Source organism: Podarcis liolepis (assembly GCF_965112155.1).
Source record: "Podarcis liolepis genome assembly, chromosome: W".
NCBI classification, from domain to species: domain Eukaryota; kingdom Metazoa; phylum Chordata; class Lepidosauria; order Squamata; family Lacertidae; genus Podarcis; species Podarcis liolepis.
Genome location: NC_139568.1, coordinates 8,292,135 through 8,317,010, shown reverse-complemented (window position 1 = coordinate 8,317,010; position 24,876 = coordinate 8,292,135). Strand labels below are relative to the sequence as shown.

The 24,876-nt window shown below is 43.9% G+C and overlaps 1 long non-coding RNA gene across 1 annotated transcript in view; it reads left to right on the top strand.

Annotated features, from left to right (window-relative positions):
- Positions 1–16,984, top strand: part of LOC310697743 — a 198,933-nt gene extending 181,949 nt beyond the window's left edge. The window contains exons 2-3 of the long non-coding RNA XR_014521185.1: positions 14,483–14,970; positions 16,498–16,984. This is a non-coding gene — a long non-coding RNA (uncharacterized lncRNA). The remainder of the gene's footprint in view (positions 1–14,482; positions 14,971–16,497) is intronic.
- Positions 16,985–24,876: the final 7,892 nt, after the last annotated feature.

Here is a 24,876-nt window from a genome sequence, read left to right as displayed (position 1 = left end):
CAATATATCTCTCTTATTCTGCTAGCTGTCAAGGAACATTCTAAGTGCTGTCAATGGACATTCCAAAACGTCAGTCCTACTAGCAGCCCATTTCCAGGGTCAGAGTGGCAGTATTTTAACTCTCTTTACTCTCTCCTGCAGGCATACTCAGTCCACAACTCCCCCCCCCCTCTTCTCCTGCCTCCAAGGGGGAATTTGATACTCTTTACCGATGGAAATTTAATCTTTTACAAAAGGCTTTCCAAGACTTCAGCTTACAGACTCCTTGCCTCAGTCTATTTACAAATAGGGAAGGCGGACTTCCTGTTTTGATCCTCCCCCTTTCGATGCCAAATTAAACTTTTAAAATCCGATTCTCCCGTATCAGCTCTACTCATGGGTAATTACTTTGGAGTCAAATTGTCCACAGGAAAAAGTCAGTGCTCTCCGGCAACAGCTATGCGGCTTCGCTCCGTGGAAGAAGCAGACAATTCGAAGCACTGCGCCACTCACCCCACGTTGCTCCGGGTTCCCCCGCGAGTAGGGGAGGCGCAAAAGGTGCCCGCCAAATCCCACGTTCACAGGCTTCTCCCGCCTGTGATTTTTATGGGACTCTGCCTTCACCGTGGCGGTACAGACTCAAATTCCCACGGGGCAAGTTCCTCCCGATCAGAGGAACTCCGCCATTGCTGGAGGCACCAACCCGGAAGTCCCGACTCCTGCAATTCTCAAAGTCTTACCATCAGCCTGTTGGATTCCCCATCCTGAGGCTTAAAGGAAATAAACAGGTGTCAATTTCCACAGATGTGCCTCGTGGCTCCAGAATTGACAATAAAATGGCTTTTGGCCTTTGGAGCAGCAGTGCTAGCAAACAAAGTCTTGTTTTGCACAGGCCTGGTTTTCTCACCCCCTCCCTGCTTCCAGCCATCTGCAGGCTTTTTCTTTTGTTTCCCTTTAGCCTTTGGACAAAGACGCTGCAAGTGGCCTTCGTTTCCACAGTGCCAGCACTTCACAGCTGCCAACACCTTGGCTCCCCCTGGAGGCTGGAATGCTGTCCCACACTGCTCCCCCCTGAAGCACACAAGCTGGTTCCGCTGCGTTCCTCCTATCATATTCATTTTGGAGGGTCTCCAAATCCTTTGAAGCAGTGAGCTCCTGCGCAGGTAAAGTTGCCAGCTGGCTTGCCACAGCATGGTAACTATCGTCTAGGGAATCCAGGATAAGGATTGCAAACAGAGACTCAGACATATTAAAACCTCTCTGAGTCAATTCCTGTCTGAGATGCTGCAAATGCAAAACGTGGGCTCTAAGGTCTTTCTCTGGCCCCAAACGCTTCTTGTGAAGGAATGGGTTTCCCAAATCTAAAATCTGACTGTGCAGTCAGTCTGAAATGGGCCCCCAAATCCCAATTTTTCCTTCTCCATTAGCTAAAATGCATTAACTTGAGCACTTGAGCACTTGAGCCAAGAACCCAGCTGTATAAACAAAGCTCTCTCCTTTATCAGTACGTGACGCTTAATGAATGGCCTTGTCAGTTCCAAAGTGGAGACAGGATGGCAGAGCTGGGGCTTATCTTATCTTGTGTGTTGTAAATATCCTGACACACTGATGCACAGACCTTGCAAGACAGCCCCGTGCTCGGGAATGACGCCAGGAGTGCTCTTAGAGTTGGTGAGCTTCTTACCCCAAGATAAGGAATACAGGAACAGGAACATCCTTTCATGGTCAAGAGTACAGGAACAGGAACATCTGTTTATGGTCATGGATGTCAACTTGCGTGTATAAGCTGACATGTCTGGATTCCTGGGGAAGGGGGGAGAGGGTGCCTGGAGGATATATAGACTGTATGCAATTTCTCTTGCTTTTGTGCTTGCTGTGAACCGATTCACGCAGAACTTTCTGCTATCTGGAGAGCAGAATAAACTCTTTCTCTGAACCAAACCTTGGTGTCATTTAACTCCTTCCTCCCTGTTCTGGGAGCAACGCTCACCCTACCAATCGGTAAAGTCTAAAAAGGCTACACTTGTGCAGCTTTCTGAAGTAAAGCAACACAGACCCAGCTTCCTGTCGGAGATGAGAGGCCTCCAGCCCCTGCCACATCTCACACGACCTGGTTTTCCCAGCCAGGGTAATCAACTCTTCTGGAGCTACCGAGAGCAGAATTATTCCCATGCCTTTCGAATCTGCTGCAACCCATGCATCTGTTATAGGAGCTGGGGGATCCTCAGAAACAGTGTGCCACACACCAAGCTTTCTCACCTGACCCTCGCAATACCTTGCGGCCATTAAGCTTTGGACACGGAACCCCATCTGAGGCTTGTAAAAGAGAGGTGACAGGCCTGAAGCCCTTCCCACATCTCACGCGAGCTGGCCTTGCCAGCCAGGGTGATTAACTCTTCAGGGTTGACTGAGAGCAAAATTACTCCCATGGCTTTTGAATACTGTGCCACCCATGCATCCGTCAGAGGCGCTGGGGGGTCCTCATAAACCATGTGCCACACACCAAGCCTTCTCATCTGGCCCAGGTCTGATAATTGTGGCCATTAAGCTTTGGGCACAGAACCCCATCTGAGGCTTTTAAAAGCTCCATTTCAGCTCTTTACTTCCGCCATGAGCCTTATTCCCTTCAAAGGCTCCTTATCTCTGGCAAGTCGTAAATCAAGAGACCTGCCTCTCACTCTGGCCTAATTACTTGGCTCAGACTTCAAAGACTCTCTGCCGTGGCACAGAAAAGCCTCACTTTTCCACATACCTCTGTTGCTGCCAGGATCTCGCAGTCTTCAGCAGTCTTACTCTCCTGTAAGCGCCGTGAATCTGGGCCCGAAACCCTGTTGTTGGGATACTGCCAGGGAGACGGGGGCTTCAGGCAGGCCCCCAGCTGGCTCCGGACGATCACCAGTCTCTCGTGGAACAGCATCAGTCAATTAGCGACACGAGCCTCAGATACGTTCCAAGACCCGTGCACACTAAGAGAGTTTGTGTACTGGTCCAGTAAACGCTTCCACTGCGCCACCAGGAACAGCTCTCTTTGCAGAGTATTAATTAAGTCCAGTGCAGAGATTCTTGTTGCAGTACCAGCTTCAGAGTCTCAGCAGCAAAGAAATAACGACACAGGGAAGCCTGTCTTTCCAAAGACAGGTTTATTGCAGAAAGATAACAGAAACACCTCCGGAGCTTTCGGACATTTTTGCTTCACGCCCCACAGGCAGAGAAAACAAACACTCTTTATATACTGAGCAACTTAAGAACTTAACGAGCTTGACTACTTAAAGTCACATCACATTGCTAACTTGCCAGCGTCTTAGGTTTCACACCCTAACACCCCCTCTCGCTGGCAATACAAAAAACAAAATTACTTCAGACCCATTTCTTCACAAAAGTTTTCATGCCGCTGAAACCCAAGCGGTTTTGTAAAACCATCAGCTTGATTTTCATGACTGGGACAGTAATTTAATTTAACAATTCCTGCTTTTACCGTTTGACAAACATTTTGAAAGCGGATATCCAAATGTTTTGTACGACCTTTAAACTGCCCATTTTGTGCTAACTTAAGACACGGTTGATTATCACCCCATACAGTGACTGGAGTGATGGCCTTTTCATACATCTCTTGTGCCAAGCATTTGTAAAATTCTAGATCTCTACATAACTCAGATAAGGCACAGAACTCAGCTTCTGTTGACGACAAAGCAATCAGGTTCTGTTTCTTGGATCTCCATCCAATCAGAGAGTTACCAAATTTTATTACACAGCCAGACACTGATTTTCTATCCTTTAAATTTGCCCAATCACTATCTGCCCAACAAGTAATCTGTGCTTGTCCTTCCGAAGACAATTCAAGGCAAAAATCTTTGGTGTATTGTAAATATCTTAACACTCTTTGAATTCCTTTCCATGCATTTACACTAGGTTTCGAAGCTTCTCTGCTGAGTAAGTTAGCAGCGTAAGCAATATCTGGTCTACTCCATTGCGAAAGATGAAGTAAGCTTCCCAGTGCTGACTGAAATATTTCAGCACGCTTGAATTCAGCACTATCCTTGAACTCATTGTCTTTTACAAAACCCATTTCCATTGGTGTTCTAACACCTGCACACTCCGTCATGTTAAACTTTTTCAACATTTGCAATATCTTGCCTTTTTGATTCAGTAGAAAACTGCCATTTTTGGTCCTATCTATTTGAACACCAAGATAGACCTTCACATCACCAAGATTCTTAACTTTGAAGTGTTTGTTTAACTCTTTGGCTAGTTTTTTTACTTGTTCTTGTGTCTTTGAAGTATAAATCAGGTCATCTACATAAACAAGCAAAGATTCTTGAGCATCTCCTGAACCTCTGAAATATAAGCAATTGTCAGCCTTGCTCCTGCTAAAACCAATGCCTACCAAAAATGTCATTCAAACACTCATTCCAATTATGAGCAGATTGCTTGAGTCCATAAATAGATTTATGTAGTTTCCATACCTGATTTGATTTACCAACTTTCAATCCTGGCGGTAGCTCCATATAGATCTCTTCAGCCAAGTCTGAATGAAGATAAGCTGTAAAGACATCAAATTGATTCACTTTGAACCCTTTCTGAGCAGCAACTGCTAATAGTGCCCGTAGGGTTTCACTCCTTGAAGTGGGTGCATAGACTTCGGAATAATGTAACCCCTTTCTTTGCGTAAAACCTCGAGCTACAAGCCTTGCTTTGTACTCTGGTTTCCCCATCGCTGTTGTCTTTATCCTGTACACCCACCTACAACTTACTGCCTTGGTACCTTCTGGCAGTTTGGTGATGGAAAACACACCCAGTTCTTTCATAGAATTCAACTCCTTTTGCATGGCCTCACGCCACCTATTGGCCTCCTCCTGGGGTAATTGTTCAACCTCCTCAAAACTTTCAGGTTCGCAATTTGCCAAATCAGCCCAAACACTAATAGCTTGGTACCTTTCAGGAGGTTTACCTTTGTTGGCACGCTGAGAACGCCTTAACAGTTCCTGAGATGTTCCTTCAGTTTCCCCCTCTGACCCAGAATCACTAGTCGTCACCTGTTTGTCACTAGTAGTTGAAGAACTTTCTGATTCTGACTTTACACGTCTCTCTTGCTGTACAGGTGAACTTTTAGAGCTAGAAGATTCTGACTTTACAGACTTGTGTGAACTAGACGATTTCTCACCCTCGTCCTCAGACTCAAATTCCTCAGTCTGTTCTGGAACTAATACCTGCCCTGGGGCCTGAGTTTCATTGTTACTGTTCACCACATCAAATAGTATGTCAGGATTTCCATGAATTTTATTCCAACCATCCTGTTCACAAAATTCTGCACTTCTGCTGATTGTGATTTTCGTTTGATTGCCTTCTACATTCACAAATCTCCAACCTTTTGTGTTTGCTTGGTAACCACAGAAAAACATTTCTTTAGACCTAGGATCGCCTTTCCTACGTTGTGCCCTAGGCACCAGCACATAAGCACGACATCCAAAAACTCTTAGATGATCAATTTTTGGTTTTTTTTCAAATAGCATGAAGTAAGGAGTGTTGCCTACTGTGCTATTGTACACTCTGTTAAAAGTATAATTCGCATACAGTGCAGCCTCAGCCCAAAAACGCTGTGGAAGTCCAGAATCAAACAGCAAAGCAGCAATGGCTTCCTGTAATGTTCGAAATTTTCTTTCGGCAACTGCATTCTCCTGTGGTGAATAGGGATTGGTAAGTCTATGAACTATACCTTTCCTTTTTAACCACGTCTCCAGCGTGTGGTTCACATATTCCCCACCACGATCTGATTGTATTTTACGTACCCTGGTGTCAAATTTACATTCGACTTCTTCAATCCAATCCATCAGGATGGAAGCTGCTTGTGATTTTTCTTTCAGAAAGAAAACCCAACTAGCCCTTGAAAAGTCATCCACCAAAATTTGCATAAATCTCGCACCTCCAAGCGATTTGACTGGCATAGGGCCACACACGTCTGTGTGCACAAGTTCAAAGGGTTTCTTGCTTACTCTATCAGATCTAGGATAGTTACATGTCTTAACCTTAGCATGTTTACAAGCACAACAATCCAGAAAATTTGGACAGGGTTTAATGTTACACTCCTCAGCTAAATCTGGCATCTTGCTTACATACTTAAAGCATATATGAGCTAACCTTCTGTGTAGTAGATGTGCACAACCTGTATGAGGAGCCTTATTTACACACTTAGCTTGCGCTTCACCTGTTGAACATCTACCTGCTGCTAACTGCTCTTCATCCAAAACAAAAAGCCCATCCTCACAGGGAATTTTAACTAGCTCCTTCCCCTGTTTCGAAATGGTGCACACATCTTTTTCAAACTCAACCTTAAAACCACTTTTTACCAGGCATGACACACTCAAAAGTCCATTCTTCATTCCTGGAAGAACAAAAACAGGAAGGTTAGTTTGCAAACAGTTAACATAAATTGTGCCTTTAAGGTTCATTTCTCGTTTACTATTGTCTGCTATAGTCACGGTTTTTGCAACTGGCAATGTCTTGCAGTTCATCAAGCGGCCACTAGATGTCACTGGAACTAAACTGTGACTTGCTCCACTGTCAATTATCCACTTCAAGGTTTGTTGGCTTCTTTTAGGACTCTTTTGTGCTGCCATTGCCGATAGTCCCTTATCAGCACCTGCTCCCCCTCTGGATCGTTGATTCTTGTAGTTCTCACATCGTCTTCCCCTGTAACTCCGGGAACTGGCCTTGGACTGTTGAAATTCCTGTTGCTTTTCTGGACACTTTGCTATCAAATGAAACCTGCTGCCACATCGAAAACATGACTTGCTGGCCATAGCAGACGCTTGTGAGGCTTCCTTACAGCTTTGCCTGCTAGTTTCCCCATGCTGGGAATTATCTGAACATCCAACCCTTGGGGTATTTGAATTATCAATACGTTTTCGATGATGTTGATATTCTTGCTCACACAATCTAGCAGTCACATAATTCATATTCAGCTGGTCCTCTGGCAAAACTTGTAAAGTTAGTACTAAGTTTTCAAACCCTGCATGCAGGCTGCTAAGCAGAGTATAAACTTTAATATTTTCAGGAAAATTCACACCTAAAGATGACAGTCGGTTGAAATACTCAGTCATCTGTGACGTGTGTTCAACCACACTATCCTCTGGCTTCAGTTTCAACTCATACAAAGCACGTATAATGTTCACCTTCTCTCCGGGCGTGGCTCTATGGTGAATTCGCCTAAGAGCTTCCCAAATTTCAAATGCAGACCTTAAATTTTCCACATGAGGTAATTGGGAATCGTCTATCGATACCATCAACATGCATCTAGCTTTAGTGTCCATTTTATCATGTTCCCTGTTCTGAGCATGTGCAGCAGCCTGTTGCTCTGCTGTGGCATCTGCTGCAACAGCCACAATCGGCTTTCGCCTCTGGACATAGTCAGCCCACACTTCTTTGGCTTCCAACCAGACTTGAGCCCTCTTAGACCACTGCACGTAATTAGCAGAGTTCAACTTTGTAAAGGGAACCTGGAAATTTTCCTTTGCCATTCTTGGGGTCTGCTGCTACTCCCTCTGTGTGCCCTTGCTTCTCTTTCCCCTTGGGATTTGTCTTACTCACTTTTCAGACGCCTCCAGCCTCCTCTGAAGCCTCTCAGTTCCTTTAAGAGCTGGATTTACGACCAAGCCGGTCTTCTCTCATCCGAAAGCTGCTTTCACTTTCTCTGCACACAATACAGCTGTAGAAACGTAGAAGGATCCATAACCTAAGAGAGTTTGTGTACTGGTCCAGTAAACGCTTCCACTGCGCCACCAGGAACAGCTCTCTTTGCAGAGTATTAATTAAGTCCAGTGCAGAGATTCTTGTTGCAGTACCAGCTTCAGAGTCTCAGCAGCAAAGAAATAACGACACAGGGAAGCCTGTCTTTCCAAAGACAGGTTTATTGCAGAAAGATAACAGAAACACCTCCGGAGCTTTCGGACATTTTTGCTTCACGCCCCACAGGCAGAGAAAACAAACACTCTTTATATACTGAGCAACTTAACAACTTAACGAGCTTGACTACTTAAAGTCACATCACATTGCTAACTTGCCAGCGTCTTAGGTTTCACACCCTAACACACACCCTGTCAGCAGAGTGTTTTGAATCATGCACAATGGAAGATGCAGACAGAAAGAGATGTACAAGCATATTTACAGTTTTATTCAGCGTAGTCAGGAATAAAAGAAAAATATGACTGCATCCCTTCGTCTTCAGCGAAAACAGCAGTAACAAAAGCTATATACAAAACAGATGTTCCCAGCAGAAGCTGGAAGTAAACAGGCATGTGACACACAACAGCCTGTTCCATCTTAAGGTGGAACAGAACTATATCCTAACAGTATCTGGGGGGTGGTCTTAGGTTAACCCCTTCTGTGATGTATGTATGATGTTCCTGGGGGTGGTCTTGATCTACAGGGTGGCAATTTCAAAAGTCTATATAAGGCCTTGCACGCCATTGTTCTGGGTTCCTCCTCCCTCCTGTGATGTGGTGAGTGAGGACCCTGTTGCAACAGATCAATAGAGTTCAGGCTTACTAGGTGCTTTGCCTCTCAATATTCTCTGGTTGGCCTCTGTTATTTTCTCCTACCAATAGGGAACCTATGTAAGGACTCTATACGGGCTCTTGGATATCCCATAAGGGGAAAAGGGCAGATTTTGTTTACAACAGATGACGACGCTCGAAGGGACGTTTGGTTACCCGGATTCTGGGAGCGAGGAAGGACTGGTGATCTAGCGCGCACCAGCCAGTTTGCCAGGAGGCATAACCAGTCCTCCAACGATCCCAGGGTCTGGAAATAACTGGAGGTCCAGCGGGGTCAAGCAGAGGAAGCAAAGCTTGATCAGGCTGACCTTAAACAATCAGTCAAGAGATCCCGGGATCACCAGGAACAGCGCATGCAGAAGTGTGCATAAGTAGGAAACACGGGTAGTGGGTTGGGTTCTCTAAACCACAGCAACCAAAATTATTTAACTCTTCCTTTTCCCTTCAAATCTAAACTTTCTCCCTCCCTTATTCCATCACCTAATTTTCACCACAAGACCCAAATCCATCGGAGTTGCCCAGAGGAGGGTCTTGTGAGTCTCTTCCCCTTTAATTCTATTTGCCAACCTAGTCTCTCACAGGGTGTCCAGAAAAGGTTGTGAACTTACTTCTGAACCAAACTATAACTCCCAGGCGCAGGCACACCTCTGCCATGGCTATCTTTGTTAGAGATGACCTGTGAGCCAGAGAACGCAAGGGCACCTGATTCCTTTCCTTCCTTTCATTTCTGAGTCCCGATCTGGCCCTGCACTGTGCAAGCGTCCAGTAGGGAACTCTGATTTTAGATTGTAAGAGACAGGAGGTTGCTGTGGGCTCCCCGGCTGATTTAATAACCACTAAGTGGGGGGTTGAGATCGCTGACCGCACTGTTAGCTTAGTAGCCAGGAAGGCCAGCAGCTGTACCAGCCTAGTAAGTCAGGCCAGACGAACGGTGGTGTGTCACAGTACTAATCCTTGGAGTTGTCCAGATTGAGTCTACTGTGGGTTATTTATTCTGTTTCCTGAAAAAGTGGGGATAAAACCCTGACTGCAGTATAAAAGTAAAAGCTAGCACTATTAAATTCTTAAAATGGGTGCAACTCATTCAAAAGAAATAAACCCGCAGACTATATGACTATGAAAATATGGCGTTCCTTCTAGGAAAAATGGTATTAAAGATAGATGCTTCCATGGCCAGCAATTGTCTATCTGAGTCCAGTTTTAACTTTGATTCGGTTGGACAGAAGGGTTATTGTAAGGCTCCTGATATCAGTCTCTGTAAGATCAGCCAGAATTTCCTGGCCTCTTTTCTTGGAAAATGCCCCCACCCCCTCATTTCAGTCTCTTTCTCCCCCCCCCCTTACTTCTGTGCCAGGTAAATTTACTCCCGAGTAAGCTTCCTTTAACAAGGAAACTGCAAGGGGGGGGGGGCAATCTTTACTAAAGGTACCCCGCATCTCACTTTCCTAAAATAGGCTTAGTATTCCTATTCAAGTTCAGGAAAAAATGTTCACTTTTGTATTCCTTTTAAATCAAATCTATGGCTGTTTTATTATTTGTGAGTGGTTATATCAACTCTTGAATTAACCCTATTCTTTATAAAAGATTCTCTCCCTATTTTTTCTTAGGAAAACTGTTCACTTATATCTTTCTTTAAAGATCATTTCTCTAGGAACTTTCACTCTTTAGTCTAAGGAATTAAACTCTCACTCAAACCATCTTAAGGTCTACTAAAAGGGTTCTGTATAAAGTTGGGTACTTTTATTTTCCTCTTCCTTAGTATACACGTGTGTGCTTGCATGATAGGGGCATAGCTTGTGTTTCCTTCCCCAGTTGTGTCTGTGTACATAAGTATGTATGTGTCTCTCTGGTAGTACAAATCCTTGGATTAGGTGACCCCAGGGTCCCTTCCAACTCTCCCAATTTTATGGCTATGTGGAAGGCAATGAGTCTGAAAGCATTGGAGGATAATTTTTAAATTCTGATGTATGGTGATGGGTTGAAGTTCAGCCCAGCTTTGCTTTTTGGTACAGTGTTATGTACTGAGTTGAATAGGATCCAAACTGCAGCAGTCTGATTGGTCCTAGAACAATAGGATCCAAAATGCAGCAGTCTGATTGGTCCTAGAACAATAGGATTCAGAATGCAGCAGTCTGATTGGTCCTAGAACAATGCAGCAGTATGACTGGTCGGCAGGAGCCACCCAATCCGGCTCCAGATAGAAGTGAATCCACAACCTGATTGGCCTACAGGAGAATTCTGGTATTAGCCAATCACGTGCAGCCCATTGTGTAAATAATGTATATAAAGCAGATACTTTGAGGGGACATCCATTCCCTCCTCACCACTATGAGCTGAATAAAGAGCATGAAATCCACTCTCGACTCTGAGTATATTTCATACAGAAAGATGGAAAGATTGGTTTTTAGAGTTTAGAATAAAGTTTTAAAAGGTGAGAGTTGAAAGTCGTGATGTTTTTGAAGCAGAGCTAGTGATATCAATCATTTGAGTGATTAACAGTTTTTACCATTTTGTCTATAGTTTTAAAAAATCAGACTTCAAAGTTTTCAAAGTTTAAGCACATACAAATTTATAATCAAGTAGAATGAGCCTTGCCGATCCCTGTAAATAAAGGGCAGAAAATTTTGTCTGCAAATGGTAGGGCTGAAATGACTGAGAATGTTAAATATCTGACTCTCTGGCCATTTTTACCCATACATAAGGGAGCAGGTGATTGTTCCACAAATGACCAGAGGGGGAGCACACAGAATAATGATAGCCCACATTTTTTAATAGAGACCTGCACCCCAATTTCCTGTACATAAAGAAGACAGTACTCCCTTTGCCTGGGCTGCAGGAGACATGATCCCTTAGAACTGAGTTAACAGAAATTCAATTTGACCAACTTCTATTGCTGGTTTTGGTGAAAACTTGAATTCCTGAGTTTCTCTTTTTTGTTTTAAATCTAATCCTATTTTTTAAATCTATTCCTTACCCTTCCCTTCCTTTATTCAAATGGTAATTTAGCCAAAAGATGCAACACTTTTAATGGTAGTAGAAGAAGAAGAGTTTGGATTTTATATCCCGCTTTATCACTACCCGAAGGAGTCTCAAAGCGGCTAACATTCTCCTTTCCCTTCATCCCCCACAACAAACACTCTGTGAAGTGAGTGGGGCTGAGAGACTTCAAAGAAGTGTGACTAGCCCAAGGTCACCCAGCAGCTGCATGTGGAGGAGCGGAGACGCGAACCCGGTTCCCCAGATTACGAGTCTATCACTCTTAACCACTACACCACACTGGCTCTCTCTATGGTATAAAAGATTTGCTGAAACTTGAACTCTGCACATGCACAGAGGCTATGTCAGCTTAAAATAGAGGAGGGGGAGAGAGGGAAAAGGGAAAAAAAAGGAGGTTTGGAGAGAGAGCAGACTGCAGGGAGAAATTTATTCAAATTTCTTTATGTAAAACTTGGACCCATTGAGGGAAATCACCCTTATGTGTCCTTTGCTCCAGGGGCTACTTAAGACAAAAGGGTTAAGTACTGGACCATCAAAAGTCAAGAGGTTGCCAAGTTCCAAATTTAACATGCAAATTCTTTTCACAGGTAAATATCAGAGCACTGCCACTGTGAGTTCCTCTCTTGAGTAGTCCCCCCCTCAAAAGGAATTTAAATGAATTTTATAACCGGTTTTGTTTGTGTGCCTATGCATCTTAGGAACAGCATTTCCTGAAAGATTTTCACATGGGGGAAAAAAATTTCCCCTTTCAACAGGATACGTGAACCTCTAAGAAGTCTCAACCCCATTAACAAAGTGTTTGTCCCTTCTTTTCTCCAACAGCACAAATAATAATGAGGGGATTCAAACAGTAATTTAAATATTCTATATCCGAGGTTCTCAGAAAAGTAATTGCATTTGTATTAGTGGCTTTGACAATTTTTAAGTTACAAATAATCTGTTTTCATTTATTAATCTAAGCACAACCAAACATTGTTTGTGGAACGGTATTTGTTTACCTTTTTGCCTGAGTATTTCTTATTAATTGTGTCATTGTGGCTAGTTCAAGGTAATAATAATAATAATAATAATTTATTATTTGTACCCCGCCCATCTGGCTGGGTTTCCCCAGCCACTCTGCGCGGCTTCCACAGAAACCAAAAAACACTAAAATATCATACATTAAAAGCTTCCCTGAATAGGGCCGCCTTAAGATGTTTTCTGAATGTCAGGTAGTTGTCCATCACCTTGACATCTGATGGGAGGGCATTCCACAGGGCGGGCGCCACCACCGAAAAGGCCCTCTGCCTGGTTCCCTGTAGCTTCGCTTCTCGCAATGAGGGAACCGCCAGAAGGCCCTCGGCGCTGGACCTCAGTGTCCGGGCAGAACGATGGGGGTGGAGACGCTCCTTCAGGTATACTGGGCCGAAGCCGTTTAGGGCTTTAAAGGTCAACACCAGCACTTTGAATTGTGCTCGGAAACGTACTGGGAGCCAATGTAGGTCTTTCAAGACCGGTGTTATGTGGTCTCGGCGGCCGCCCCCAGTCACCAGTCTAGCTGCCGCATTCTGGATTAGTTGTAGTTTCCGAGTCACCTTCAAAGGTAGCCCCACGTAGAGCACATTGCAGTAGTCCAAGCGGGAGATAACTAGAGCATGCACCACTCTGGCCAGACAGTCAGCGGGCAGGTAGGGTCTCAGCCTGCGTACCAGGTGGAGTTGGTAGACAGCTGCCCTGGATACAGAATTGACCTGTGCCTCCATGGACAGCTGTGAGTCCAAAATGACTCCCAGGCTACGCACCTGGTCCTTCAGGGGCACAGTTACCCCATTCAGGACCAGGGAGTCCTCCACACCAGCCCGCCCCCTGTCCCCCAAAAACAGTACTTCTGTCTTGTCAGGATTCAACTTCAATCCATTAGCCGCCATCCATCCTCCAACCGCCTCCAGGCACTCACACAGGACCTTCACCGCCTTCACTGGTTCTGATTTGAAAGAAAGGTAGAGCTGGGTATCATCTGCATATTGATGGACACCCAGTCCAAACCCCCTGATGATCTCTCCCAGCGGCTTCATATAGATGTTAAAAAGCATGGGGGAGAGGACGGAACCCTGAGGCACCCCACAAGTGAGGGCCCAAGGGTCTGAACACTCATCCTGTGGCATCTGAATATAGACTGCATTTTTAATCAAGGCATATATTGGCTTATATCTTGATCAGGTAAATGGGCTTAGACTTTCAAAAGTTTCATGCCATGCAGAAACCAGCTGGCTAAGTACTTTGGCAGTTGTTTATCTTCCTGCTCTCCTGAACAAGGGCCTCCCTGATTTATAGCAGTAGCAGGAGACAAGTTTCTCAAAGTTGTAAAAGCTGGAATTACAGGCTGAAGACCAAGGTTACACAGACCCTACATAATTAAGAGTTTGGTAAACAGTAAAATAAAACCGTGTGCCTTAAACTTGAGCCTAAGGTCAAAAGGCCAAGAGCACATGGAAAACAAACCGGCTGGAGAAGGGGGGGAAGTGTAAACAGGGGAAAAGGTTTTTTTCCCTATTTTATTTTGAGGCTGTAAACTGTTCCTTCCTTTTTACTTTGAGGAAGTTTAAATATGCTGGCTTAAATGTAATTATGCAAAGGATTTAAGAAATGCTAGATTTATCCTGAAATTAAGTCAGCCAGCCCAGCCCCCTGTCAGACAAGAAGACGCCAATCGAGCACTTATGACAAATGGCTGTCAGACCTTTGTTTAAAGACCTCCAAAAGGAGATATTTCATTGATGATGCATGAGAATATGAACCCAGGTCTCTGACATCTGTTCAAGATAAAAATTTAAGATTAACCATCTGTTTTGGAGGGCAAGGAAGGCAAGAGGTGAGCTGGTAATTAAGATTCCTTGTTGAGACACATGTAAGATATATTACTACTTATTTGTCATTTATAGATGTAACAATATATAGCTCTTTGTGTTCCATATAAGGACAGTAGGATATGAGTGTATTTTTGTGATTGGTTATACCAATCAGCCAATAGGAATTTCAACCAGGCTGATGGGACAGAGGCAGCCATAGGAGGAGCAAAGGGGGCTGGATTAAGGAAATATAAGTGCTGGCCATAATGGCAGGAGGCAGGCCAGAGCTTGGTAATCATATACCACTGTGCCTCTTATTTATTTGTCTGACAAATAAATTATTTTTTTAATTTCTCTGCTGCTGCGTTGAATATTTCATTCCAGCTAAGCGTTAACCACAAGCAGGGTGCTACATTTTATGGTGCCTGCGACTCGGATAAGTGGTCTGCTGGAACGCAGCGCCTTCGCTCTACTGAGCAGGGTACAAGAGAGAGGATCTCTAAACTGCTTCCCAGCGCGCACTGGTAAATTTTTCCAGGGGGAACGCAGAAGTCTCGTCTGTCTGATACCCTGCTCACTGGCGGCGACGGACCGGGGGGAAACGGAACCAGCTAAGGGTAAGTGCACTAAGGGGTTTTGGCCCTCCAATTAATTGGGAGGAAGAGAAGTCCTGATCAAACTTCTGCGTCTCAGTAAAGGGGAACTGAGTACGCTAGGTGGCTGGGTATATCAGATGGTGATCTGGTGTAGGGAAAAGGGAAGAATGGGAGGTAGTGTGTGGTGAAGTATCTGGCGCATTGCATGTGTGAGAAAGTACAATGTGTAGCTGACCTAAGTGTGGAGTGAGTACTACTTCATTTACCAGTAAGGTGTGTGTGTGAGTGACTGAGTGGATACTTCACAGGGCCATACAATGGGAGTTGGGGGTTCAAAGGGGGGAAATACACCTTTTGAATGTATGTTAAATAATTTTAAGAAAGCCTTCTCAGGGGCATATGGAGTCAAAATGACGCCAGAACGCTTGAGAACGTTATGTGAACTAGAATGGCCAAAACAAAATATTGGATGGCCATCTCAAGGAACCTTTGATATAAATTTAGTAAGCAAACTTTGGTCTAACATCGCCAAAGAAATTGGAGGGTGCCCAGAACAATTTTCATATATAGATTCCTGGCTGAGCACATTAAATAAAAATCCTCCATGGATAAGGGAATGCAAAGTCCAACGATGCAAATTATTGGCTGTAAAGGCCAAAGCTAGGAAAGGAATCTTGCCAAATAAATTCAAACCCTCCACCAGTTGTAACCCCAAGGCAAGAAAGTGGAATGAATAATGGGGGTGGAGTCACAGAACTTGATTCCTTGATAGATTATGATAAATATCTTCAGGAGGCATTGGAGTTCTATAATGAAGCCCAAGCAGAAGTGGTTATTCCACCTGTGAGTCCCAGTAGAACTCCATCTACAGTCTCCTTTAGTGGAACAACTAATTGCCCACCCCAAACCCCTGTACATCCAAGTCCTAGAGAATTATTACAGAAGTTACAGGGAGACCTTAATCGGTCAGCAAGCAATACAGCCACCTCAGGCTATGATGGACTTGGTGACTTCAATAATAAATACTCATAGTCCTACTTGGACAGATTGCCGCCAGCTCCTGAATACTCTCTTCACCACTGAGGAAAGGAGAGACATAATTGAAAAGGCACAGATATATTTGCGTGAGCAGGCCAGAGTGGGAAATATTTATAATATTGACCGTCATCTCCAGGAAAACTTTCCCTTGGAAGATCCTAATTGGGATCCAAACAATGCAATTCACCTGGCCAGGCTTACCACCTATCGCCAGACGCTTGTGCAAGGTATCTGCAGGGCATGCCAGAAGCCCACTAATATGTCTAAAGTCTCAGGAGGGTAGACGTGTTACCCATAACACTGTTTCGTGTTCGGTGCACACCCACAAAAAGACTTAAGTTGTCACCTTTTGAGCTCCTGTATGGGAGGCCGCCCTCCTTTGTTCAGGATATTCCAACTGACCTCAAACAAATAGGAGAACATGTGACACAGGGACAAGTGCAATCTCTCTCCCGTGTTTTTGTCTCTCTCCCGTGTTTGTTTGTTTTGTTTTGTTTTTTATCTTAACAGGTGGGCCCTCGAGCGCACGCCGTGCAGCATTGCCAAGCCGATTTATCAGCTCCAGGCTGGCATAGCATATGGGTGAAAGAGTGGAAACGTGATCCACTTGCACCTAAGTGGCGTGGACCTTACACCGTCTTGCTCTCTACTCCAACAGCGGTGAAGGTAGCTGAGGTGACCCCCTGGATTCATCACTCCCGTTTGAAGAAGTCCGAAGGCAGTTGGACGTGCAAAGGTGACCCCTCTAATCCTTTAAAACTGACTCTCTCCAAAAACCCCTGTATCTAGCCCTACCGGGAACGGGCTAGGTCACGGGCAACATTAGACGACCGGCCTGCTGCAGCCACACCCTGGAAGCTGGCTGACTTGCGCACGCCTGAAGCTTGAGGAGCGTCTGAACCAGCGACTGTGAAAGGGAAGATTCTCTTATACAATTGATTGACTGCCCCCTTGTGGAACAATTATCAGAGATATTACACATTGGGGATCCTTGGGATATATGTTTTGGTCTTGGTGGTTCCCCATTCCTGTCACTGGGGGAATTATATTGGGACTAATATTTATGCTATCACTATTACCAATACCATTAAATGCCATTGGTATGGTAAGCGAAATGCTACACCAAACAGAAGTACAGAATTTCCCCGGATGGAACTCAACTAAACCATTACGAGTTATACCTGTACAAGGGGAATTCTGTGTACATAAATCATCAGATGCAGCTGATTCTACCATGATAGGCTCTTCTCATTGTCACTATACTTGGGATAATATTAAGAATACCTGGGCAAACGGTACTACCTATCGAACTCGGAATACCTTGCCCTGTGCACCTCCTTTTATTCATGCATGGAAAGTGGTATGGAACATAACTGTGACAGAGAAAGGCAATCTAACATACTGCACTGTGAACTCTCTACCTCTTTTGCTATTTCGCCTTCTGTACTCCACGTACCAAAAACCTCAGACCCGATGGTTGTGGTGGATATGTGGAGAATGGGCATACAAGAAACTCCCTTCCAAATGGAGTGGGACTTGTTTCCTGGGATGGGTATTACCACCAATGTGGATTTTGCCCACTAGTATATTTCTCATATAGCAGGAGGAAGTACCCAAAGTTGGAGCGATACTGATGATTGGCCACCAGAGCGCATTATAGCCTATTATGATCCTGCCTCCTGGAATCCTGGTGAGCTCATACAAGGGGCACGGGATCCTATTTATAATCTAAACAGAATAATTCGATTGCAAGCAGTAGTGGAACTTGTAACCAATGCAACGGCCCAGAGTTTGAGACTTATTGCACAACAGTTGGATGAAAGTAGAGCCCCATTTTGCAGCTGAAAATGGGAATGGATTATGTACTTGCCAGGCAGGGAGGCCTGTGTGGAGTCTTGAACTTGACAGGGAATGCCTGTTGCTTTAACATTTCTGATAATGGTGAGGCAATCCGTGTGTTGGCCACAAGGATGGAGAATATGGCACATGTCCCAGTACAAACATGGGAAGGATGGGATATGGGATGGTTACCCAATGTCACAGGACTCAAAGGGATACTATTGTCTTGCTTGTTTTTCTTGACAGTAGTGATGGTTTTATGTATGATGCCATGTATCATCTCATGTTTTAGGAGTACAATTAGCAAGATGGTTTCAAATGAAACTCTACCTCATATCATGGCACTATATAGAGCTTTAACTCAGGAAGATCAAGCTATCAAGGACGCTTGGTAGCAAGGTCCTTGAGCTTGAAAGGGGGGATTGTGGCATCTGAATATAGACTGCATTTTTAATCAAGGCATATATTGGCTTATATCTTGATCAGGTAAATGGGCTTAGACTTTCAAAAGTTTCATGCCATGCAGAAACCAGCTGGCTAAGTACTTTGGCAGTTGTTTATCTTCCTGCTCTCCTGAACAAGGGCCTCCCTGATTTATAGCAGTAGCAGGAGACAAGTTTCTCAAAGTTGTAAAAGCTGGAATTACAGGCTGAAGACCAAGGTTACACAGACCCTACATAATTAAGAGTTTGGTAAACAGTAAAATAAAACCGTGTGCCTTAAACTTGAGCCTAAGGTCAAAAGGCCAAGAGCACATGGAAAACAAACCGGCTGGAGAAGGGGGGGAAGTGTAAACAGGGGAAAAGGTTTTTTTCCCTATTTTATTTTGAGGCTGTAAACTGTTCCTTCCTTTTTACTTTGAGGAAGTTTAAATATGCTGGCTTAAATGTAATTATGCAAAGGATTTAAGAAATGCTAGATTTATCCTGAAATTAAGTCAGCCAGCCCAGCCCCCTGTCAGACAAGAAGACGCCAATCGAGCACTTATGACAAATGGCTGTCAGACCTTTGTTTAAAGACCTCCAAAAGGAGATATTTCATTGATGATGCATGAGAATATGAACCCAGGTCTCTGACATCTGTTCAAGATAAAAATTTAAGATTAACCATCTGTTTTGGAGGGCAAGGAAGGCAAGAGGTGAGCTGGTAATTAAGATTCCTTGTTGAGACACATGTAAGATATATTACTACTTATTTGTCATTTATAGATGTAACAATATATAGCTCTTTGTGTTCCATATAAGGACAGTAGGATATGAGTGTATTTTTGTGATTGGTTATACCAATCAGCCAATAGGAATTTCAACCAGGCTGATGGGACAGAGGCAGCCATAGGAGGAGCAAAGGGGGCTGGATTAAGGAAATATAAGTGCTGGCCATAATGGCAGGAGGCAGGCCAGAGCTTGGTAATCATATACCACTGTGCCTCTTATTTATTTGTCTGACAAATAAATTATTTTTTTAATTTCTCTGCTGCTGCGTTGAATATTTCATTCCAGCTAAGCGTTAACCACAAGCAGGGTGCTACAATCCCCCACCACCACTTTCTGAACACGGCCCAGGAGAAAGGAGCGAAACCACTGTATAACAGTGCCCCCAGCTCCCAACCCCTCTAGACGGTCCAGAAGGATGTTATGGTCGATTGTATCAAAGGCCGCTGAGAAATCCAGCAGAACTAGGAAACAACTCTCACCTTTGTCCCTAGCTCGCCGGAGATCATCAACCAGTGCGACCAAGGCAGTTTCAGTCCCATGATGAGGCCTGAACCCTGATTGGAAGGGATCCAAATGGTCCGCATCCTCCAGGCGTGCCTGGAGTTGTTCAGCAACCACACGCTCAATCACCTTGCCCAAGAATGGAAGATTTGAGACTGGGCGATAGTTGGCCATACTGGCCGGGTCTAAAGATGGTTTTTTAAGAAGCGGTTTAATGACCGCCTCTTTCAGCGGATCTGGGAATGTTCCCTCACAGAGGGAAGCATTCACCACCCCGCAGAGCCCATCGCCCAGCCCTTCCCGGCTAGCTTTTATAAGCCAGGATGGGCAAGGATCAAGGAGACAGGTGGTTGGTTTCACGCGTCCAAGCAGCCTGTCCACATCCTCGGGGGTAACGGATTGAAATTGATTCCATGCAACTTGACCAGACAGAGCTCCAGCACTCTCCCGCCCCGGCCCTGCTCCTACGGTGGTGTCTAGCTCCTTCCGAATATGAGTGATTTTATCTGCAAAAAACTTAGCAAAATCATTGCAGGAGATCTTGGGGTCTTTACAAGGCCCCGGTGGTAAAGGTGGTTCCGTTAAATTGCGAACCACCTGAAAGAGTCTCCTGCTACTATTTTCTGCAGATGCAATAGAGGCGGCGAAGAAAGTCTTCTTCGCCGTCGCTATCGCCACTTGGTAGGCTCGACGTTGAGCTCTAACCTCTGTCGGGTCAGATTCGGAGTGAGTTTTCTGCCACTGACGCTCTAGCCGTCTCAGCGATTGTTTCATCGCCCTCAGCTCCGAAGAAAACCACGGGGCTGTCCGGGCTCCATGCAATCGGAGAGGGTGCTTCGGAGCCAGACAGTCGATAGCCCTGGTTAACTCCGCATTCCAGCGGGCCACCAGGGAATCAGCTGAAAGGCCATCAACATGGGATAAAGCATCCCCTACCACTCTCTGGAAACCATTTGGATCCATTAAGTGGCGGGGGCGGACCATCCGAATTGGTCCCACCTCCCTGCAGAGGGGAAGGGTCGCGGAGAAGTCCAGTTGCACCAGGAAGTGATCTGACCATGGCACTTCTTTGGTTTCATTTTTACTTAGTGTCAGATCACCCACGTCGCTAGAGGTGAATACCAGGTCTAAGGCATGTCCATGACTATGAGTTGGGCCCAACTTATTCAGGGACAGCCCCATGGAGGCCATGCTTTCCACGAAGTCACGAGCGGCCCCTTGTAAGGTCGTGTCGGCGTGGATGTTAAAATCCCCTAGGACAACCAAACTAGGTGTCTCCAGGAGAACATCCGCCACGACCTGAAGCAGCTCGGACAGGGAATCCTTGGTGCAGCGGGGAGGTCGGTACACCAAAAGGAATCCTGTACTGCCCCTATTGCCCAACTTCCAGAACATGCACTCAGAAAACTGGGTCTTCCCAGTAGGACGCCTGGTGCAGACTAATGACTTCCTAAAAATCACTGCAACCCCCCCTCCCCGCCCACATGACCTGGGTTGCTGTGCGTAAGAGAAACCTGGTGGGCAAGCGGCAGCAAGGACGGGCCCATCTGTCTCATTCAACCAGGTCTCTGTCACACAAGCCAGGTCAAATCCTCCATCCACAATCAGGTCGTGGATGGCAGTGGTTTTATTCACCATTGACCTGGCATTACACAGCAACACCTTCAGGTTATGTGGGTTTCCCCTGTTGATTCCAGTATCCATCTGGTCAAGGCCAGACCCGGAGGCAGGGATAGTCTTCAAACAACGACTAAACCTGCCTCCTCGGTAATGACATGGTCTGGTCTTAGCGTAACTCCGCCTCCTGCCCATGATCACCGCGATACTTGCACAACTTTAAATTGCCATTCATTTTTTCTCGGTATTAACTCATTTCCCAGTATTTAGCTATTAACATTCTAGCCCATGTTGTCACATCAAGAAACACTCTTTTATTTTCATTTGGGATACTCATTGTTAGAATGACAAAATAGATAAGCTTCGGGTTTCTTAAAAAATTGTGTGTCCTAGCATTTATTTATTTTCGGTTCCTCATAGGTCATGTTGTTGTTGTTTTTTGTGGGGGTTTTGTTTTGTTTTTTTACTTTGGGAACATATCCATCATATGTGGAATAAGGTTCCTTGATTTTGTTGCATCTCCGAAACTTATTGCTGATATTTATTTATTCTGACTGATTTGGATGGGATCAGGTACCATATGTAAGTCATTTCCATGAAGTTCTTTTTATCAGATAGCACATGGTGAATTTTAAGCCTTTTCCCAACGTTTTCCCATTTTTCAGTCCAGTAGTAATCTGTGTGGTTTTGATTATATCTTTGTATTATTTAATAATAATTCTTCTCGGCGGCTTCCGGTTTCCGTCGCGAACAGACAGGGAGTGAGGAAAATCTCCGGAAGAGTTTTCCGAGTAATACAGGGGCTTGGGGGTGTCGCAAAGGCACTGCGCCCCCCAAAAATCGCAAGGGGGAGACCCTTGGGGGAGAGATACCCAGCCGTGTGGAAGCGGTCAGCTGTTTTTTTCGGGGGTTTTTTTCCTGGAAGATCTTGAGGCAGCGAAACCGCAAGCACAAAAGGGAAAGCAATGACCCTGTATTACGATGCCTCTGACTCCCACTGAAGAATGCGATGAACCTCCAAAACTGTAAGAACGGAACCCTTAGTGTGAGTAGACTCATTTAATGCTACAAAATTTTAAAATACACTAAGAGAACGTCGGATGTTAGACGATTTAATAAATGGCGCAGGCTACAAAGTCGCAAGGTGGAAGAAGGAATGTATCTCTTTGCCTGAGTTAACACAAAGTAAACGTCTCGGGATTTATTGTGGGGAATTAAAAGAATTTGTAACATTCCACCGTTATGAAACACTCTCTGCTCTTTTTGGGGGAGGCAGACAAAAAAAATAAGAACAAGCAAGGAAACTTCATAGAGTCATTTAAAACGGAGCCTCTTAGAACGGCTTGAAAGGACGGCTGCTTGAAAGGACAGCTGGAAATACGACCCAAAGAAATTAAAGAAATATTTGGAAAAAGAACTTTTTCTAACTTCCCCTAACTTTGGGAACTTATTGACGTTTCTGGGATTTATTTTACGACTGCTTATTTGAACTTTAATCCGAAGAACCCTAGGACCCTTTGAACTCTGGAATTTCTCGCGGAGGCTGCATTTATGACCTGCTCATAAACCTCTGGCTTCTTTTCTCTTCCCACTCTCTCTCTTTCCTCCCATGTTCCCCTTATGTTATCTATGATATTTACACCCTGTTTTAAATTAGAGAATTATCTGGTTATTTCGCCCCTCTCTTTTCTCTTTTCTAGTCCCCATTTATCTGTTTCCTTTCCCTGCCTTATATTCTCCTTTCTCCTTCGCTTTCCATTCTAATTAACATAATTAACAACCTATCTTCCCTACCCTCAGCCCTGAGGAAAATTTAACCTGATTCCACCAACCTGAGCAGGACTAGCATTTAAACCAAGACGTCTTTTTACATCTTGAGATGAATAACCAACTAAACTTAAATAATTGAGAGAAGTAAATGACATGTTGAATAACTTCAGACTCTGGGAACTCCCTGAAATATTCACATCTTTTTTAGGACTGTAAAGTGAACTAACAAACTTAAAACTTGAGGTAATAGAAAACAATGAAAGTCTGACATATTTTCTGTGAAACGGATTAGGCCGACAAGTGGCTGAAGAGCGCAGAGACTGAACAATTTTTTCTGAACTGCAAAAGAGATTATTATTTTTGATTCTTGCCTTTTGTTCTGTTTTTCTCCCCTTATGTTGTTGAAACAGCTATACTAACATACTAACACTACTTAAATATATGACAACAAAAGGTTATTGGTAAAGCTAGTGGGATTGGATAATTTTGAATAAGCCATTGAAAGATCTCTCTTTTCCTTTGGGGAATATAGGCTGGATGGAAATTAAAGAGGATATGTCAACAAGGGAAACAAAAATGATATAAGAATATATAAATAAAGGTGTTGAAATTACAGAAAGGGTAAAGGAAAGATTGTGAGCCCCCTAGGGGAGAGAGCAAAAAGTAAAGTCAACTATTGAGAATTAACCCATAAAATGGCTGGGAAAAACGGGGGGAAAGTAGGAGGGACACCAGGAGAGAGAAAGGTATCCCGACAAGAGGAAATTAGAGATTTAGACATTTTATGGCTAAAGATTAAAGAGGAATTTAAGCAAAATAAAATACATATGGAAAACAAATTAGGAGAAATACAGGAACAGATAGATAAGAAAATAGAAAGTGTTGTAGGAGAACTCTCTAGAAAGGTACAAGACTTGACAGCCAAGTCAAAAATAATTGAAGAAACCAATAAAAAAAACCCAAAAAGATTTGAGAGATCAAAAAAAAAAAAAGAAACAGAAAAAATAAAGGAAGAAGTAAAAGATTTAAATAAAATGCAAGATCAATTTTGGGACAATTTAGCCATGACAGAAATGCGTCAGAAACAACACAATTTAAAATTCAGAGGAGTTGCAGAAGAAGTAAATGAAGCTATAAGAGAAAAAATGGTTAAAGAACTTGCAAAATGGTTGGAAATAAAAGAAGAACAAATAGCACACACGATAGAAAATGTGTTCAGAATAAGAGGGAAATCACAACAAATTAAATAAAAAAAATCCCTGGTGACTGCTTAGTAATATTTAATTCAATGGAAATGAAGAACACTATACTAAGAACAAGCTATAAAAGAAAGCTAATGATTGGAGTCTGTCCAATTATTATCTTTAAAGAAATTCCAATCAGGATTCTTCGCAAAAGGGAAGGATACAGACATTTAACAAGTGTCCTGAAGAGAAATACAATACAGTACAAATGGGAATTCCCAGAAGGGATCTCCTTTTTTTATAAGAATAAAAAGTTCAAACTGACAGACACACAAGAAGCCGGAAAGTTTTTGAGAAGATATGAAAAGGATCTGGGTAGGGAAGAAGAAAGATCTGGAAGAGGAGAGAGGAGAATGGGGGAGGGAGAGGGGAGAGGAGGGAAAGAGGTCGAGGGACTGGAGGAGAGGGGAGAGGGGAGAGGGGACAGAGGAAGAGGCGGAGGATACAGGATCAGGGGAGGAGGGGGAAGAGGTGGAGATTATTGGAAACAGAAGTACCAGAATTTAAATCAGAAACTAGGAAAGAGTGTTGTTAGTTGAAATGACCCTTAAGTTTTTGCCGTGGAATGTGAACGGCTTTAATGAAAAGTCCAAGAGAAATAAATTTGAGAAAATTATAAAGAAAAAAAAATTGATGTGATTTGTTGCCAGGAAACACATGTTGCCAGAAAACACGAACATATTTTAATAAATAAAAAGTTGGGA